Genomic DNA, 6166 nt, shown 5'->3' with positions numbered 1-6166 from the left:
GAAATATTCAGCAGAGTCCTGGTATTTCTGGGAGAAGAGGTCTGATGTGGGGGGGGGAAGGTGATGTATCTGTGAGAAAGCTGGTGTTTCTGGGAGAAAATGCCAGGTATTGGTGAGGAAACAGATGCTAGAGAGGGAAAAGGCCATCCCTTTGGGAGAGAAGTGGTATTTCTGGGAGAAAATGCCCCAAATCGGGGAGTAAGTGTCATCCTGAGGCGTGTCATGGAGTAGATTTGGGAGGAAATGGAGGTGTTTCACAGAGTAGCGGCACTTCTGGGAGAAAATGTCCTCAGTGGGAAAGACAATGTCCTCTTGAGGGAAGAAAACAGGTCTTTCTTACAGCAAATGTCATCCAATTGGGAGAAAATCTCCTCTCTTGGGGAGAAAAGTGGTCTTTCTGAGAGAAGGTGTCCTCTTCTTGGCTGCAAGTGTCCCATTTGGCATTGTCATGGAGGCTTTTTGGGGAGAAAGCGTGTGGCAGTTGTAAGAGAAGGGGTATTTCTGGGAGCAAATCTCCTCTTTTTGGAAGAGAAGGTGAAATTTCCAAGGGAAAAGTGGCATTTCTGGGAGGAAATGACATAGCTGGGGGAGAAAAGTGGGAACCGGTGGGAAAGAAGATCTTGTACTGGAGAGCAACGGTGGTCTTTTTGGTGTGCCAAGTGGTCTCCTGGGGAGACAACGTGGTAAATAGGGGAGACAATGTCCTCTGGAGGAGTGTCAAGTAGTATTTGGGAGAGCAAACGTCAGGTATTTCTCGGAAACCGGCTGTTTCTGGGAGATAGTAGCAGACTTGGTTGGAAAATGACAGGTGTTTGTGAGAAAGCTGGTATTTTGGGGAAAAAAGGCCGTTTTTTAAAGAATAAGCTGGCATTTCTGGGAGAATATGTCCCATCTTTGGGAGAAAACGGGTGTATGTGGGAGAAAATGTCGTGTATTTGGGAGAAAGCTGTTGTATGTGGGAGAAAAGGCCATTGTGATGGGAGTCAGTGTGATCTTGAGGAGTGGAAAGCAGTATTCTTGAGATGAAACGTGAGGTATTTCTAAGAGTCCTGGTATTTCTGGGAGAAAATGTCTTGTTTTGGAGAGCCAAAGTCCCATTTTGGGGGCAGAAGCTGGTATTTCTGTGACACTGCCATCTTGATGGGGGTAAGTGTGATCTTGAGGAGTGTGAAGCAGCATTTTGGTTAGAAAATGGGAGCTCTTCCTAAGAGCAGTGCTATTTCTGGGAGAAAAGGAGCTCTACTGGGCATAAAAATGGTGTATCTGTGATAAAATGCCACATTTCTGAAAGAAACTGTCCTCTTGCGGAGTGTAATGCTGTATGTTCCGGAGGAAATGGGAAATATTCAGCAGAGTCCTGGTATTTCTGGGAGAAGAGGTCTGATGTGGGGGGGGGAAGGTGATGTATCTGTGAGAAAGCTGGTGTTTCTGGGAGAAAATGCCAGGTATTGGTGAGGAAACAGATGCTAGAGAGGGAAAAGGCCATCCCTTTGGGAGAGAAGTGGTATTTCTGGGAGAAAATGCCCCAAATCGGGGAGTAAGTGTCATCCTGAGGCGTGTCATGGAGTAGATTTGGGAGGAAATGGAGGTGTTTCACAGAGTAGCGGCACTTCTGGGAGAAAATGTCCTCAGTGGGAAAGACAATGTCCTCTTGAGGGAAGAAAACAGGTCTTTCTTACAGCAAATGTCATCCAATTGGGAGAAAATCTCCTCTCTTGGGGAGAAAAGTGGTCTTTCTGAGAGAAGGTGTCCTCTTCTTGGCTGCAAGTGTCCCAGTTGGCATTGTCATGGAGGCTTTTTGGGGAGAAAGCGTGTGGCAGTTGTAAGAGAAGGGGTATTTCTGGGAGCAAATCTCCTCTTTTTGGAAGAGAAGGTGAAATTTCCAAGGGAAAAGTGGCATTTCTGGGAGGAAATGACATAGCTGGGGGAGAAAAGTGGGAACCGGTGGGAAAGAAGATCTTGTACTGGAGAGCAACGGTGGTCTTTTTGGTGTGCCAAGTGGTCTCTTGGGGAGACAACGTGGTAAATAGGGGAGACAATGTCCTCTGGAGGAGTGTCAAGTAGTATTTGGGAGAGCAAACGTCAGGTATTTCTCGGAAACCGGCTGTTTCTGGGAGATAGTAGCAGACTTGGTTGGAAAATGACAGGTGTTTGTGAGAAAGCTGGTATTTTGGGGAAAAAAGGCCGTTTTTTAAAGAATAAGCTGGCATTTCTGGGAGAATATGTCCCATCTTTGGGAGAAAACGGGTGTATGTGGGAGAAAATGTCGTGTATTTGGGAGAAAGCTGGTGTATGTGGGAGAAAAGGCCATTGTGATGGGAGTCAGTGTGATCTTGAGGAGTGGAAAGCAGTATTCTTGAGATGAAACGTGAGGTATTTCTAAGAGTCCTGGTATTTCTGGGAGAAAATGTCTTGTTTTGGAGAGCCAAAGTCCCATTTTGGGGGCAGAAGCTGGTATTTCTGTGACACTGCCATCTTGATGGGGGTAAGTGTGATCTTGAGGAGTGTGAAGCAGCATTTTGGTTAGAAAATGGGAGCTCTTCCTAAGAGCAGTGCTATTTCTGGGAGAAAAGGAGCTCTACTGGGCATAAAAATGGTGTATCTGTGATAAAATGCCACATTTCTGAAAGAAACTGTCCTCTTGCGGAGTGTAATGCTGTATGTTCCGGAGGAAATGGGAAATATTCAGCAGAGTCCTGGTATTTCTGGGAGAAGAGGTCTGATGTGGGGGGGGGAAGGTGATGTATCTGTGAGAAAGCTGGTGTTTCTGGGAGAAAATGCCAGGTATTGGTGAGGAAACAGATGCTAGAGAGGGAAAAGGCCATCCCTTTGGGAGAGAAGTGGTATTTCTGGGAGAAAATGCCCCAAATCGGGGAGTAAGTGTCATCCTGAGGCGTGTCATGGAGTAGATTTGGGAGGAAATGGAGGTGTTTCACAGAGTAGCGGCACTTCTGGGAGAAAATGTCCTCAGTGGGAAAGACAATGTCCTCTTGAGGGAAGAAAACAGGTCTTTCTTACAGCAAATGTCATCCAATTGGGAGAAAATCTCCTCTCTTGGGGAGAAAAGTGGTCTTTCTGAGAGAAGGTGTCCTCTTCTTGGCTGCAAGTGTCCCATTTGGCATTGTCATGGAGGCTTTTTGGGGAGAAAGCGTGTGGCAGTTGTAAGAGAAGGGGTATTTCTGGGAGCAAATCTCCTCTTTTTGGAAGAGAAGGTGAAATTTCCAAGGGAAAAGTGGCATTTCTGGGAGGAAATGACATAGCTGGGGGAGAAAAGTGGGAACCGGTGGGAAAGAAGATCTTGTACTGGAGAGCAACGGTGGTCTTTTTGGTGTGCCAAGTGGTCTCCTGGGGAGACAACGTGGTAAATAGGGGAGACAATGTCCTCTGGAGGAGTGTCAAGTAGTATTTGGGAGAGCAAACGTCAGGTATTTCTCGGAAACCGGCTGTTTCTGGGAGATAGTAGCAGACTTGGTTGGAAAATGACAGGTGTTTGTGAGAAAGCTGGTATTTTGGGGAAAAAAGGCCGTTTTTTAAAGAATAAGCTGGCATTTCTGGGAGAATATGTCCCATCTTTGGGAGAAAACGGGTGTATGTGGGAGAAAATGTCGTGTATTTGGGAGAAAGCTGTTGTATGTGGGAGAAAAGGCCATTGTGATGGGAGTCAGTGTGATCTTGAGGAGTGGAAAGCAGTATTCTTGAGATGAAACGTGAGGTATTTCTAAGAGTCCTGGTATTTCTGGGAGAAAATGTCTTGTTTTGGAGAGCCAAAGTCCCATTTTGGGGGCAGAAGCTGGTATTTCTGTGACACTGCCATCTTGATGGGGGTAAGTGTGATCTTGAGGAGTGTGAAGCAGCATTTTGGTTAGAAAATGGGAGCTCTTCCTAAGAGCAGTGCTATTTCTGGGAGAAAAGGAGCTCTACTGGGCATAAAAATGGTGTATCTGTGATAAAATGCCACATTTCTGAAAGAAACTGTCCTCTTGCGGAGTGTAATGCTGTATGTTCCGGAGGAAATGGGAAATATTCAGCAGAGTCCTGGTATTTCTGGGAGAAGAGGTCTGATGTGGGGGGGGGAAGGTGATGTATCTGTGAGAAAGCTGGTGTTTCTGGGAGAAAATGCCAGGTATTGGTGAGGAAACAGATGCTAGAGAGGGAAAAGGCCATCCCTTTGGGAGAGAAGTGGTATTTCTGGGAGAAAATGCCCCAAATCGGGGAGTAAGTGTCATCCTGAGGCGTGTCATGGAGTAGATTTGGGAGGAAATGGAGGTGTTTCACAGAGTAGCGGCACTTCTGGGAGAAAATGTCCTCAGTGGGAAAGACAATGTCCTCTTGAGGGAAGAAAACAGGTCTTTCTTACAGCAAATGTCATCCAATTGGGAGAAAATCTCCTCTCTTGGGGAGAAAAGTGGTCTTTCTGAGAGAAGGTGTCCTCTTCTTGGCTGCAAGTGTCCCATTTGGCATTGTCATGGAGGCTTTTTGGGGAGAAAGCGTGTGGCAGTTGTAAGAGAAGGGGTATTTCTGGGAGCAAATCTCCTCTTTTTGGAAGAGAAGGTGAAATTTCCAAGGGAAAAGTGGCATTTCTGGGAGGAAATGACATAGCTGGGGGAGAAAAGTGGGAACCGGTGGGAAAGAAGATCTTGTACTGGAGAGCAACGGTGGTCTTTTTGGTGTGCCAAGTGGTCTCTTGGGGAGACAACGTGGTAAATAGGGGAGACAATGTCCTCTGGAGGAGTGTCAAGTAGTATTTGGGAGAGCAAACGTCAGGTATTTCTCGGAAACCGGCTGTTTCTGGGAGATAGTAGCAGACTTGGTTGGAAAATGACAGGTGTTTGTGAGAAAGCTGGTATTTTGGGGAAAAAAGGCCGTTTTTTAAAGAATAAGCTGGCATTTCTGGGAGAATATGTCCCATCTTTGGGAGAAAACGGGTGTATGTGGGAGAAAATGTCGTGTATTTGGGAGAAAGCTGTTGTATGTGGGAGAAAAGGCCATTGTGATGGGAGTCAGTGTGATCTTGAGGAGTGGAAAGCAGTATTCTTGAGATGAAACGTGAGGTATTTCTAAGAGTCCTGGTATTTCTGGGAGAAAATGTCTTGTTTTGGAGAGCCAAAGTCCCATTTTGGGGGCAGAAGCTGGTATTTCTGTGACACTGCCATCTTGATGGGGGTAAGTGTGATCTTGAGGAGTGTGAAGCAGCATTTTGGTTAGAAAATGGGAGCTCTTCCTAAGAGCAGTGCTATTTCTGGGAGAAAAGGAGCTCTACTGGGCATAAAAATGGTGTATCTGTGATAAAATGCCACATTTCTGAAAGAAACTGTCCTCTTGCGGAGTGTAATGCTGTATGTTCCGGAGGAAATGGGAAATATTCAGCAGAGTCCTGGTATTTCTGGGAGAAGAGGTCTGATGTGGGGGGGGGAAGGTGATGTATCTGTGAGAAAGCTGGTGTTTCTGGGAGAAAATGCCAGGTATTGGTGAGGAAACAGATGCTAGAGAGGGAAAAGGCCATCCCTTTGGGAGAGAAGTGGTATTTCTGGGAGAAAATGCCCCAAATCGGGGAGTAAGTGTCATCCTGAGGCGTGTCATGGAGTAGATTTGGGAGGAAATGGAGGTGTTTCACAGAGTAGCGGCACTTCTGGGAGAAAATGTCCTCAGTGGGAAAGACAATGTCCTCTTGAGGGAAGAAAACAGGTCTTTCTTACAGCAAATGTCATCCAATTGGGAGAAAATCTCCTCTCTTGGGGAGAAAAGTGGTCTTTCTGAGAGAAGGTGTCCTCTTCTTGGCTGCAAGTGTCCCATTTGGCATTGTCATGGAGGCTTTTTGGGGAGAAAGCGTGTGGCAGTTGTAAGAGAAGGGGTATTTCTGGGAGCAAATCTCCTCTTTTTGGAAGAGAAGGTGAAATTTCCAAGGGAAAAGTGGCATTTCTGGGAGGAAATGACATAGCTGGGGGAGAAAAGTGGGAACCGGTGGGAAAGAAGATCTTGTACTGGAGAGCAACGGTGGTCTTTTTGGTGTGCCAAGTGGTCTCTTGGGGAGACAACGTGGTAAATAGGGGAGACAATGTCCTCTGGAGGAGTGTCAAGTAGTATTTGGGAGAGCAAACGTCAGGTATTTCTCGGAAACCGGCTGTTTCTGGGAGATAGTAGCAGACTTGGTTGGAAAATGACAGGT

Source organism: Phasianus colchicus, unplaced genomic scaffold, assembly GCF_987193195.1.
Source record: "Phasianus colchicus unplaced genomic scaffold, bPhaCol1.hap1.1 HAP1_SCAFFOLD_66, whole genome shotgun sequence".
Classification (NCBI taxonomy): domain Eukaryota; kingdom Metazoa; phylum Chordata; class Aves; order Galliformes; family Phasianidae; genus Phasianus; species Phasianus colchicus.
Note: the sequence above shows the minus strand (reverse complement) of the source record.